This window comes from Canis lupus, chromosome 18, assembly GCF_048164855.1.
Source record: "Canis lupus baileyi chromosome 18, mCanLup2.hap1, whole genome shotgun sequence".
Classification (NCBI taxonomy): domain Eukaryota; kingdom Metazoa; phylum Chordata; class Mammalia; order Carnivora; family Canidae; genus Canis; species Canis lupus.
Genome location: NC_132855.1, coordinates 11,009,804 through 11,024,506, shown reverse-complemented (window position 1 = coordinate 11,024,506; position 14,703 = coordinate 11,009,804). Strand labels below are relative to the sequence as shown.

General features: G+C 39.5%; 1 long non-coding RNA gene across 1 annotated transcript in view; it reads right to left on the bottom strand.

The window, feature by feature from the left end:
• The window catches only part of LOC140609443 (uncharacterized), a 43,757-nt gene continuing 29,054 nt past the window's right edge, over positions 1-14,703 (bottom strand). Inside the window, exon 4 of the long non-coding RNA XR_012011276.1 lies at positions 1-762. This is a non-coding gene — a long non-coding RNA (uncharacterized lncRNA). The remainder of the gene's footprint in view (positions 763-14,703) is intronic.

Sequence of the window (14,703 nt, the reverse complement as noted above, 5' to 3'; positions counted from 1 at the left end):
ACTTGAAGGAAAAGCTTCTATTTTTTTTTTCCATTCACTTATGTTGAGCTAGTAACTTGGGAAACTTTCTTCTTTGCATTTGATTTCCTCTTAGCAAGAAACAAAGGACACATTCTAAAAGACTGCAGCCTACTACAGGAATTATCTTTTTCTCTCCCTAAATTATATAAGATAGAAATAGGTATGGGTAGAAGTAAAGGAATAAAACTAATAACAGTGACTAGGAATAAAACCTCACTTCCTCCACCATTGACTGAGACCCATAGGCTTAGTTTCATTGAAAATCTAGTAGCAAGGATTGTTTAGATGTGAAAAGATATTTCTGTCTTCAATTTTTCTTCTTCCTTTCCTTATTTCAAAGGAGGTGATTTATCTGATTTTCTCTCTCTTTTTTTCCTATGTTTGATCTGTAGCCTTTAAATGTTAAAATACCAGAAAAGGCCAATCATTGTATCTGCCAAACATTTCTACTCTAATCCTGCACCAGGCTCATAACCAATGTTCTCTCCCATAGCCATGGAAAGGTCAACCTCTGTGTACAATGTGACCCTGCTCAGCTGATCACTGCTACATAGCGTTGCATATCTGTCTTTCTCCAATGGCAAAACTACCTCTACTAGTCTTCTACTCAGACCTCAACAGTCTTTCTAGGTGGATGAAATGCCTGACCAAAAAGAAAGTCTTCTGTCTTCTATCCAAATCTTCTTCATGTATAGTTCATGGTCCATGTAATTTCATGCCTTTGAGTGTTGATTTTTTCCCCTGTAAGTAATAATAGTAATAAGAGTAATAAATATAAATTCAGTATCATATAACCTCAAATAGTTTTATTATTAAATGTAAATATTCTTCATTAAATACTAGTAAGTATTTGACATTTCAGAGTTTATTCCCTAAATTCTGGCCAAGGTCAAATAGGGAGCATTAGAAATAGGCAATAAAACTTGGAGAGAGATTTAGTCTACATCTCTGCCTGTTCCTTCCTTTTCATCCTCTCAATAACTAGCAAGTTTAGGACTTGATTTTTTTTTTCAGCTTTCACAAGTGGCACATGGTTACATTCTTGGTGTAAAAAAATAAAAACTTAGAGATACACTGAATAATCTAAAGTTTCTTTCATTGAAGGGTCCACCTTTCTTCCATCCGTCTGATCTCATTTCTTCCCCAGAGGAGGTGACTCTTGTCCAGGATTAGGTACCCAGTGCTTCCATAGAATGTATGTAGGTGATGGGAATATTCTGAGCTAAATGCTATTTCAGACATGGTTAGGATGATTAAGGACCTGAATTTGGAATTCTACTTAACTTGAATTAATTTCACTTTACATTAATAGGTACATGTGAGTAGGAGCTCCCATTTTAGATAGTACAGGTTTTCATCTGTCTCCAGGGCTATGGCAATAGATTCATCAGTTTCCCTGTACCTAGGCTCATTTTCTTCTTCCTAGCATGGGCCTTACACTCATGTGATCATACTTCCCAGTTACAAATCCTTCAGTGAGTCCCTTTTGGTCGTACTTTAAACCTATTTGCCTGATATACATGGTTCATTATGATCTGGCCGTCGTGTACCTTCATCTCTTGCCATTCCTTACATTCATAAACTATGTCACATCTCTCATGCCTTGGTGTCTTTTCACACACTATTCCCTCCTGCCAGGCCTCTCTCTATCTGTCTCATAAGTTTCAACGAGTCTCAGGTAGTACCTCTCAATTTTTTTGCCCCTAAATACTTTCCCAGTAGTTATAGGTGCTTTTCATCTCTGTAGCCCCCAGATGCAGCACAGAAAACCAGTAGGTATTACATAAATGCTGAGTTTATTCCTCCACTCTCCTATCTGACAGCATGGAGAACGGCTACTTTGCTTTCATCTAAAAGCCTGTATAGCGTCATTGAGGGAAGGAAAGAAATCTGGAAGGAAGTAATTCTGCTACAATGTAAATTTCACACGGGCAAAAATTAATCTTTTTTTTATTCACACTCTAAAGTCTTAGAATAACGCTTGGCACAGATGAAGAGCACATTGAATATGTATAGAATTAATAAATTATCAAATTATAATTTCATATTTTTATGGTTATCCTCTTTGACCATTCTCAAAGTCTGTCCAGAAGCTTCCAGGTTAAAATAATTTTCGTGAATTTATAAAATATGGAATTAAAAACAGCCATGAATCCCTAAATCTGCCCACTCTTTTGTTGTTGCTGCTTTTCTCAGGCAAAGAAAGTCACTGCTTTAGGAGAAACAACATAAATAAACAAAACACTCAAATATCAACTCATTGAGATGGGATTCTAAGTAACATGTGTCTAAAGCACCTGTCCCCCACACCTAAAATCTCATTCCTGCTGAAACCCAGCACACTTTGTCATTTTTCACTACTCTTCCAATCTCACGTAATCAGCAAATGTAATTAAAGCTCATTTTTTTTACCTGTTAGTAAGTAGTCAATTAAATACTTTATTTACCATTAAATTCAGTGCCTTCCAATGCATACGTTCACTACTATGTTAGCTAATTGGAGCCATATTCAATGGACTCCATTAATGTTAATTTATGGTTAACTTTTGCTTAATATAAAAATCCATTCCCTGTCTACAGGATCATGTTCATATCCAAACCAATTTGCATTAATTTTGGAAGTCAAATATCAAGAGTATCATTTCAAAAATGGTTAATAAAACCTTAATATAAAATATCTATTGTATTCTGTTCCAGTCACATTCTTCAACTGGATAATGCTATTAAGTAAAAGAATATCTAGTAAATATAACTTTGCCACATTATGGATTATTGCTCTTGATTTCATTATCCACCCTCCAAATACTTGGATATAACATCTCAATATTTTTTGCACTATTTTGATTGAATGACCATTTATATGAATAGGCATTTTATCTTTTTAAGATACATGTGGTTGTTTTTTTTTTTTTTTTATGACTCAGTATTTTAGTCAGCCCTATTCTTTAAGACACAAGTCAAATAGGTGTGCCAATATGGATAGCATTTATCCAAAGTTTTGTACCAATTTTTTTTTTTTTTATCAGTATCTAGTTTTTTAAATTTGAAGTGCTTTCCAGTTTGGCCATTTGTATTTTCCTCTCCTATTGGACATAGTGAAAAAATAAATGCACTGATTGAGATACTTAAATAATACTAGTTGAAAGGTTTTCATTGTTAAATTATTTGTTTGAATATGATTTTTATTGAGGCGGCTCAGTCAGGTAAACATCTGACTCTTGGCTTCAGCTCAGGTCACAACCTGAGCTCTCACAACCCTGAGATCAACCCCCACATCAGCACGGAGTATGAGACTTTCTCCGTCCGTCCCTCCCCTCACACCACAGGTTCGCTCTTTCTCTCTCTCTCTCTCTGTCTTGCAAATAAGTAAATAAATCTTTTAAACAAAGATACCATTTTTATTAAAACTGATTATAAGGAAACATTTTAATTTCAATGTTGGTTTTAACCCCTTGAAAAATTTTCTTTCTAGTATATTAAGAAAGCTTGTTCTTTTTTGTTCACTCCCCATATGCACTATAGATTTTTATTCAGAGATACACTTAGATTAGACTTTCATAAGCCCATCTTAAATCTTTCTATTTTGTTGATGCTCATCATCTCCAAAAGAAACTACAGACATTTTAATTATAACATTAGAATATGGTCTCATTCATTAGTGAAGATTAATATTTTTCTCAATACTCAGTGTCCATTATTTTTTAATTATCTCAAATGTGGATGTATCTGGAGTTTCTCATTAGAACAAATTCATATTTTCTTTATCATTGTTTTGCAGTTCACTGAGAGCCCATCAGTGATGAATATAGGAGTGTACTTAGTTTCTAAGAGCTGTTCTGAAGGTTGAGATTGAGTAGGAGCCTTATTATTTTATAGCCAAATGTTATTTGTGGAACTCTCCTTTAACCTGATCCTGTTACTTTGAGTTGAAATCCTTTGAAGTATTAGGGAAATTTTTCTTACTCTTGTATTTCCTTAAATGTACTTAATATCCAGCAGAAGAAAAGTCTTTATTAAAATATAAAACTAGGGGAATCTGCACTATTCCACTTGATTTCAAGAGAGTATATAACAAGCCAGATTTATTACATAATTCCTCTCTTCATGGATATAATAATGAAATTGCCTCCAAAACTCAACCCTCTTACATGTGACAGTCACATTAGTAAAATAAAAATTGGTTTATAAAGTATTAGAGGTAGAAAATGAGACAATGAATAAAATTGTAAGAAAGTGAAATTCCTTTGAAATTGTACAACCCAAAGGTAAACAATATTAACATTTTTCATAGTTCCTGGTATCCCTCAAAACATTTATATCCATTTAGTTATTTATTCAACAAGTATTTATTGTGTACTTACTAAAATCAAGCCATGATTGTAGCCCCAGAGACGTGGAGAAAATATTAAACCTCTATTTGTGCAGCTAATTTTGGTGCAGGAGATTTGCAAACAAAGAAATACCCAGCAAAATTTCAGCTAAGCCTAAGTTCTGTGAGGGAAAATGAAGCAAGATAAAGGGCATAAGGATTGACTGCAGGTGGGATCTAATCAGGGAAAGCCTCTCTAGGGAGGACACTTAGGAGCGGAGCCCTCAACTCTCCACAGCAGGAATGTACTCGGCAAGTTAGAAGCACTGTATAAAGCCTTGTGAAGGTAGATTGAAAGGATGGCAATGACATTGGATCAGTAGGAGGGCAGATACCTCATAGGCCAAGGTACAGAATAGAGTTTTTATTATGAGTGTGACTGAAGCCCTTGAGGTTTCGAGCAGGGAAGTGATGTGATCTGCTTTACATTTTTTTAAAAGATCACTCTGGAGAGTGTGGAAAGAATAGATTACAGGCACAGGTGGATACAGGAAGATTCGCACAATTTCAAAATGCTGCATAAAGATGATCAGAGTAAATCTGATTTTCTTCACTTAAGGATATGTCATGGACCATTTAAATGTTGTATGGATCAGGTTAAGCTTGGCCAGGGTTCCTTAACAGTTGACACTATTAACATTTTTGGCCAAACAGTTCTCTTACGGAAGGCTGTACTGTGCATTACAGGATGTTTAGCAGCATCCTTGGCCTTTACCCACTAGATCCTAGTGGCTTTCCCTTCCCAGTTGTGACAACCAAAAATGCCTGCAGACATGGCCAAACGTCCCTATGAGGGGCAAAATCACCCCTGATTGAGCTGCAGGGATAGACAATACGTACTAACAAAACCCTCCAAATTTCAGTAGTTTAAGAAGATGAAAATTATTTCTCACTCACTCAAAATCGGCAGTGAGTCCAGTGGTCCTCCTGGGGAGCTTCCTTATAAGCTGTGGGTTCCAGGTGGCTTGTATTATGTAGAAATACCACCTAGCTTTCAGGTAACCATTACAGGGAAGAGAAAACTGTATCTCAATGCTTCTGCACCAGAGTGACTCACGTCACTTTTGCTCACAGTCTATTGGCTAAAACTCCTAACACAACTTCTTTTAACTGCAAAGAGGTTAGGGAAAGTAGGGGAGCACATGGATATTTGGTGACCAGTTAATGTTTCTGCTTCACTTCTAGGCACCAAATTTCACTGGTCTAGAGAAATCCTAGAATTCTGCTGGCAAGTACATACTATTTAATCCTTTACCCTAAGAATGTGGGGATTCTGGTGATTAGGCTCCAAAGCTGTTCTTGAGTCTGAGGGTTCAGGCTCCATTCACCATGAAGAGTTGTTGTTGTTGTTGTTGTTGTTGTTGTTGTTGTTGTTGTTTCTCCTTTCTATCCTTCTTGGGTACATTTAAAATGGGTCTTAGGTTTTGTTCTTTTTGGTGGCTGCCTAGTTTTGTCAGTCTAATTTCTGACCTTGGAGAACCGTGGAGTCAAGGGTTGTTTTAAGCGTCGAACAATTATAGACTTTTAAAGGCAAAGATTTATGTTTTTTTTGGCAGTGCGACTCTCTCATAATCTTAAAAGGCTTCCTATCTTTCCGATTATTCTCATTTCTATGTGCCAGTAACCTCATCTATAATTCTCTAGGTATTCCATCTATTTCATTTCAGTCCTTTCTTGCCTTCAAAAGTCTTTCTCAATTTAACGGTATATAATATGAAAGTATAAAGTAGGAAGGTCATACCTATTAAGTTTCAATATTTATATTTATTTACATTATTCTAAAAATAGGCATAAGGCTTCTGAGGCAGGGATACCTTATTACTCATAGTAATAACTGCATTCGTTCATTTTGTCTCAATTTTATGCCCTTTCTTGGGTCATGTGATGAAAGCCAGATAGATGTGACTTTGTGTGTGCCTGGTTCTCTACTCTAAGTGAGGAACCCCCAAAAATACGAATCTGAGCATCTATATAGGAGAACGGCTGTTTCTCTTCTCCTCCTGAGAGATGGAGAGTAACATTTATTCCCTTGTGTAAACAAATTTTCCTTGGAAAGAGAAGGCAAAACCTCTTCGGTTCTTACCCTGTGGAATGTATGGAAATATTTGGAGGTGTGAGAATGGGATTGGGCAGGCCTCTCTCAGTTTACAACCCACATAATATCTCTGTGGCCCCAGGTCCATTCCCCTTTGACAACTAACACATTCCTCTGGGGAGGTAAATCTCAAATCCTCCCTGAGGTGTATCATTTATTCAGTTATCTTTGCACTTTCAAGGCTTTTCCTTAATGTAAGTTGCAATAAAATCTGTTTCAAAAACCTTAACATGAAAATATTCACTTCCTGACAATGCCCTTAACCTAATTTAAGCCCTGAAATTTTGCAATCTGCTCATATGTTTTACCGAGTATTTTTCACACAAAGTCCTTTTTAGCAACTTAACCAAAATAATAGCTTTATATTGGAAGGACAATCCAGTTACAAATGTCAAAAGCTATTTATATATTCCAAGACATAATAGGATAAAAGGTTTGTGGAATGATAGTTTAAACTTCTAAAGGGTTATTGTATTTCCATGTGAATTATGCCATACTGGTGGTATTAAGGTAGAAAACATTGATAAATGTACTGTAGTTATGGTATTATTTACTATATTAATTTTATGGTCATGGTTATGTTGGATTAACAAGAAAGTCCAGTATTTCTACATTTTTAGACAAATCCTTTCTATCTCAGGGAAAGTTTGTGGATATGCTTAATTTATATTGTCTGATTATTAAAATTATTCAATTGCTTTTTGAATAGCTTTGAATAGGTCTATTCCACAGTGACTGAACTTATTAATAAAAAATATTCTGTAATCTTTTGGATTTTTTTTCTGTAATCTTTTGTATAAAATGTTTAGTATCACATCTGAAAGATGATATATAAGATTATATCTAAAAGCTTTATTTCCCCATAATATCATATTTGATAAGATTTTCCCTGAGTATGAATTCTTTGATATATAATAAGTTTTGACTTATTGTTGAACACAATCACGCTTTCAAGTGTTCATAACATTTCATTCTTGTTTTAGTTCTCTTTAGTTCATGAGTGCTTGCATTTTGGTTCTTGAATTCATAGGCATTGTCACAGATACGAGTGAATTTCCCTGAGCTTGGAAGCTACCATCCCCTCTCTTCTCATATCCAGGATCATCTGTACTGTGAGAGGCATCTTATGGGTGTGTGTGGCACTTCACTGTGGACAACTAAGCTCCCTCTGATACCCACCTCTTGCGCATCATACAGGCCAAGGTATTACACACTTTGTGATCAACTGAGGACAAACCTGAGGAACAGACTCATGAAGGCCTTCAAAATGGTCCCAAAGCTATTTGGACAGGAAGTTGTAAGATCTGTGGTACAAGGAGCATGTTTAAGCAAGGATGCAGTAGGCTTTGGGTGGGTCCTTTTGGTTCTGAACTCAGAGAGATATGGCTCAGAGAGGATCAAGTTGGGTCTTTCAAATTGTGACATTCGAGAAACCAATACCAGTCTCATAGGTCTAAAGATAGTTGGTATGAGTGTTCTGATAAATAGTGACATGGAACTTTCTGCCGAAGGCATTCCCACATTTAGTGCTTATATCACTTTTCTTCCCTCGGTGTGGTCTCTTATATAAAGTGACATATGTGTTCAAATGAATTATTACAGTCATAGAGTTTCTCCATATGTCATAAAAATGGAAGACTGACTGCTGGCAGGTTTTTCCATATGTATTACATACATAAGCTTTCTCCAACGTGTGTTTGCTTGTTGGTAGAGAGATGGGATTTCACTACTTTGGGAATTGGTTAAAAAAGGTGTTGAGGGGACTGAAAAACCAAAAGGGAATACTGACATACCACAGAGATAATAATTGTGGGAGGAAGCCATCACTTCTAGGTTGGGGCCAATGGGAAAAAGCTGAAGGTAGATATCATGAGTTACAGAAACATGAAGAAGGGGCCTGACACCTCTGACAAGGTGCCACTCTGGTCGCTGCTGGTGTATCTGATGGATTGTGATCAAGCTGGTCCTGGGAATTCCAGAAGAAATCCGGGACTGGGAATTATTGTTTCTAAGATGAAGAACCATGGTTGGCATGATGCTGACAGGAGTGGAGAGCACTTAAAATGGAGCACTTCTTTCTTCCAGCCTCTTACTTTAAAGTGTCCTTCTACTTTAAGTTTCCCCTATTGTTGGAAATCGTAACTTCAACATCAAATAGCAAAGTCAATGTAAATCACCTGCAAGCTATCTGGCCAGTCATCCAGCCACACTCAAGGGGGAACAGTCAGTTTTGGTCTCTGATGTTGACAGATTAAGTACCCAAGAGTAGCAATAAAAGGATCGGATGAGTGGAAGTTTATATTTTGACCTGTCCATTGTAGTCTCATGGACACTTCTTTATGAATCCATGGATAAGATTGACAGGAATAGAACATCATGTCCTTTCCATCTGATATTTGAAACTGTCTTTTGCAGTGAATGCCCACTGATGAACATTAACATGGATACAAAGATCTTCATACTCTTTGCACACTGCAAAAGTTCATTTGAACATCTCCAGATCTTCTCCTTACCAATATTCCAGTTGTTTCCATGTCCCTGATGATCCAGTCAAACCATTAGCCACTGCCAATCCATCAGGAGCTATCTCTTGGTCCAGATAAACTGGAAAATGTATGGTCCATAATTCTTCTCTTGTCCTATTTTTCAAGAATATTCCTGAATAGAACAGTGACGCTGCAGAGAGCCACTCCCTGTTGGTTCCAGAAATATAGTGCAGAACCATCTATAAAAGTCTGAGGTTTTTTTCCTCCTCAGTCAACTTGTCAATGGAATTTTCCATGAAGAAACAGATGTAGCATGAGAGACTATGCAAGAGTGGTTGTCAAAAACAATTTTTTTTTTCTATGTAAGAGAACCATGAAGTAATGCATCCATTCCTAATACCTGTGTATCTGCACTGAATTTCTACTATTGGAAATTGCCAGAACTGTTTATAATATTCCCATTTTTCTTAGACACTGTAAGCATCATTAGATCTGATGTGTCAATAGGCTTACATAGCAGACTGGCTTGCATTAAAACCTGGGCCAGCTTCAGGCTCCTCTCTTGCTCTGGGTCCCTCTGAAAACTTTTAACCTTATGGGTTTCCATAAATTAGTAAGAATGGTGCCCTCCAGGGATGCCTGTGTAGCTCAGTGGTTGAGCATCTGCCTTTGGCTCAGGGCAGGACATGGTCCCGGGATCTGGGATGGGGTGCCACATGGGGTCCCCGCAGGGAGCCTGCTTCTCCCTCTGCCTGTGTCTGTCTTCTCTGTGTCTCTCATGAATAAATTAATAAAATCTTAAAAAAAAAAAAAAACGCACTCCAAAGTGGTACTCATTGTCCCAAGAATTCCAAGAGACCTGTTACAACCACTGTACCCATTCTTCAACAGTAAAAGTGAAAATGAAATAATTTACCAGTCATTTCGGAGGGAATGTCACAACAACTAGATCACAGGAACGTGACTGAAGTGATTAGCCCCCGAATTTTGATAGGATTTCTCTCTCAAATTTGGCTCCTATATGGCTTATTCAATCATCTAAGAAAACCTCTTTTTCCTGTTCCATCTGGTCCAATTGTCACGATGCCATCAATGTAGTGGAAGAAATGTCCCATTCTGTAGGATTTCCCTGGGATCCAAACCTAAGCAGACGACAGTGTGGTAGAGAAGTGGGGAGTTAATTTGGATCCAAAGAACTCAACCGTGTGGGGTAAAAGCTGACTTCTCCGTGTGTGTGTGTGTGTGTCCCACCCCATTGTTTTTTTTAAATTTTATTTATTCATGAGACACACACGGGGGGGGGGGGGCAGAGACACAGGCAGAGGGAGAAGCAGGCTCCATGCAGGGAGCCCGATGTGGGACTCGATCCAGGGTCTCCAGGATCGCGCCCTGGGCCACAGGCAGGCGCTAAACCGCTGGGCCGCCCGGGCTGCCCCCACCCCACTGTTGAGGGGGAAGCAGTGGTCCTATCCACAGCTGCACACCAGGCACCTGCACCTGAACGCACCGCAGGCTCAGGCTGAGCCCGCTTGCTCAGGTCTGGCGGGGGAGCAGGTGCGGGAGGCCCGAGGCCCCGCCCCCACCCTGTGTGCCCCCGAGGCCCCGCCGGGGCTCGCTCCTGGGCTCGCTCCTGCCCGGGAGCACGTGCGGCCGCTGTGACCGCGAGGGCGTCGCCCGCCCCGCCTGCCCCGGCCTCGCCCCGCCCGGAGGGAGGAGCCCCCCGCAGCGCCCTTCCCGTTCGGGGACAGGATGGAGGACGGCCAGGGAGGCCCTCGGAGCGGCGCAAGTGAGGCTTGTCATCGTGGCCGATATCCACTGACATCAATCGGTTCAATTCCCGCGGGGAGGGGGGGTGGGGTCAGCCCGGGTGGCCCAGCGGTTAGCGCCGCCCGCAGCCCGGGGCGTGACCCTGGGGACCCGGGCTCGGGCTGGGGCTCGGGCTCGGGCTCAGGCGCCTCCGCCCTGCCGAAGGCTGGGTACGTCGGGTTTCTAGCAGATCAGCCACCTGCCAGCTGTACCCTTAGTCACCTTTTGAAAAGGAGAGAGAGAGCAGAAGGCACGAGGCGAGGTGTTCTCCGCACTGCTCGGGAGAGAGCAGGGATGCGGTGCGAGGGGCCTGGCCGCAGCCCAGGAGGCCTCAGGGCCCCCGAGGTCCGGCGCGGCCGGGAGGGGCCGGGGCACCCGAGGAAGGTGGGGAACTTGCCTCAGACAGCGGCAGGCACACACCTGGACCTGCCCCCGTCACCTGCCCTGCGGCCCCCGATGGCTCCGTCCAGACTCTGGAAGAAGAGCGCAGAGAAACTGGCGCACAGCAGGCTTCAGAGGCTTTGATAATTTGCTCCCAAAAGGATGCTGTTTCTAAAATAGCGGCTGAAATTGATGCAGGCACCTGATTAAGATTAGGATAGTGCGCGGCTCTTTGCCGAGATCCACCTGCTTTCTGCTGGCGGCTCCTGTCTCTAACCTGCCTAGGCCTTAGGTATAGGGAGAGGAAGTTCCAAGGGAGTCCGCTTGACCCTGCCTTCCCTATGACAGCCCACGTGGCACGAGGTAGGAAGCCAGTGTCTGCCGGTTGGTAAGTAGATCTACTTAAACTATACATCTAGGAAATGGGAACGTGATCGCATTCGGGTCTCTGGGCCCGCTGAGCTCACTGTGACACAAACTTGAATGAAAACACCATTTATCAAATTATCACTATATGCTCATTTTGACTTGTAGACTATTGTGGCATTTGGGGCCTCCAAGAATAAATACCAATTTTGATTCTGTATTTAGTACATTTTTAAAGGCATGGAGCCTGCTTCTCCCTCTGCCTGTGTCTCTGCGTCTCTCTCTCTCTCTCTCTCTCTCTCTCTCTGTGTGTCTCTCATGAATATATAAATAAAATCTTTATTTATTTATTCATTTACTGTCTCATCTTTCCTGTGTACCAGTTACCAAAATAAATGGTGGTAAATACCTATGGGAAGACTAGGAGAAAAATTTACAGTATTGAGATTCAACATTCCATTCCAGGGTCATTCCTCAAGAGGAACTAGCCTCTCCATCAGTCAAGCACTTTGGGTCTGTGAACTCTTAAATCTATACATAATTAAGTAGCAATGACTTCAATTGTGATTCTCGAGTCTGTTTGGTCACCAGACCTGGTTTTGTTGTTTTTGTTCTTGTTTTTTTCCTGTTATATAAATAAAGTAATGTTTTAGGGCTAACAAAATATCTGGGTAGTTTATAAACAAAAGAAATTTATTTCTCATGGTTCTGGAGGCTGGAAATTCTAGATCAGGGTGCCAGATGATTGGGTTCTGGTAAAGACCTTTTTCCAGTGGACTTCTTATTGTGTCCTCAAATGTTGGAAAGAATGAAAGATATTTCTTGGGCCTCTTTTACAAGGGCATCAATGTCATTCATGAGGTTTTCAGCCTCATGACCTAGTCACCAAAGGCCCTACCTCCTAATAATCATCACATTGGCATTAGGATTTCAACGTACAAGGGCACCTGGGTGGCTCAGTGGTTGAACATCTGGCCTTCAGCTCAGGTCGTGATCCTGAGGTCCTGAGGGATTCGAGTCCCGCATCAGGTTCCCTGCTGGAAGCCTGCTTCTCCCTCTGCCTCTCTCTCTGTCTCTCATGAATAGATAAATACAATCTTTAAAAAAAAAAATCAACATATGAATTTTGTAGAGACACAGACATTCGGACCATAGCAAGTAATATTTAGTAGGCTGCTCATATATTTTATTTGAAAAGACACTGTAATTGATTAGACACTGGTCAAAAACTAAAAACCCCCCCAAAATAATCAGTGTTTTTAATATTCAGATTATGACTTCATCATTATGTCATATTACGGTAATTACCACTACCTTCTCACTGGAAGTTAAGCAGTGCTACTTGTCCATTAATATTCTAGGAAACCCATTTTTGTTTTTTTTTTTTTTTTTTGTGTGTGTTTTTTGTTGTTGTTGTTGTTTGTTTTTTTTTTTGCTTTGAAATCAGAATGTTCAAAACCCAAGCTTGTCATTTTCTTTCTGCAAACTCTATAGTGCAGAAATATCTCTCCCTCATCAGTGATTTTAAATAATTATGTAACAGAAACATGCAGCATCCTTCAGCATCTCAAAGCACTTGAATCGGCATACCCTCAAAATCAGTCACAGATGATCATTTAATTCTGATACCACAGACCACCATGGATTACTAGCATCCTATTGCCAGAAGCAAGGATCCCCAGCTCTGTTTTCAAGACCGAGGACAAAAATAATTATTTTAGGATTTTATGTTGAGGGCTTGCTTCCCAGTACCCTCCTTGTTACTAACTCTATCTTGATCTCACTTTTCTTCCAATGCTTGCCAAACACCATCAATTAGCAATTAACACACTCTATTAAGTTCATTCAGTCATCATAGTTATCGGCCCAGAGCTTCAAGCTCATTAGGTATAGAGTCTCTTGCAAGTTATCGAGTCTTCAATTTTATCAAATGTTTTGCTACTCATAACATGAATATATCTCATTGGTCTCTGGAAATAGTTTTCTTACTACCTTTCACTTGATGAATAAGACAATGTCATACATTTTGTTTTATTTTGTTTTGTTTACAACAGTATCCCACTTTTGCTAGAAATGCTTTTGTTAGGGTAGGCTAGTCTCGTTTATTAATGGTAATTAATAAATTGCCAAATCTCCCTAACAACTCACTTCTGTTTGATTTTTGATCTCATAAAATCTGTGGTGACTCCAGTACCTACCTCCCGATTAGTGACTCGGTGATTCAGCCAACATTTGTCTTGCAGATATGCTATTTAGAAATATAGTTTCTAGGTCAGGGGCAGAAAGGAGATGAATGTTCACACACTATTTCTTAAATACTTCAACATGGACATGTCACTCATCACCTCTGCTCACCACCCATTGTTCATAATTAGTCATATGCCCTGGCTTAACTAAAAGACTATTGAGAAATGGGGCAGGGGCATATGGCTATAAGGGGAACAGTAAATTCAGAGACTCAAATCAACATCGATATTCATGATCATTATAATAGGGAGCTTAGATAACTCAGAATAGTTCTTAATTGATAGAAATTTAGATTGATTCCAAATATCTGATATTAAAAAATGCTGCTCTGAGCTTTCTTGCTTAAAATGCTTTCTATACTTATTCGTGTATCTCCTTAAGATATATTTTTAGTAATAGAATTTCCAGAAAAAAGGTGCCTTATTTTCTTACTGACACTATGTGGGATGGATATTCTTCATGCTGTCTCTAATGCCAGTTTTTTTTTATTTTTATCAGTCTTTTCATATTTACTAATCTGAAAGGGAAGGAACAATATTTTATTATTTTTTACTTCTACTTATTTAATTACAAATGAATTTAAACATGTTCAGTTGTGTTGATGTGCCTTTTGGATTTCCTTATTCTTAGATCTCTAGTGATGTCCTTTGCCCAGATGTTTGTTTTTAAATGAGAATCTTTGTGAGATTCTTTCGCTTGGCTCATATGATGACCCCCTGATGCTATAGAGAAAGAATCATGCTTGCAGCCAGACTCTTTTTTTTTTTTATGTGCATCTTTTATGAGCATTTGGGGGCACTGGTTCTACAACTGATCATCATTAGAGTTGTCTTAGTTTTACCCTGCTTACCTTTCCCAGGTGGTTGAGAAAAAATTAACTGTATCTCAAATTAGCCATGGTCTTAAAGACTACTATAGTTATACTGGATTGT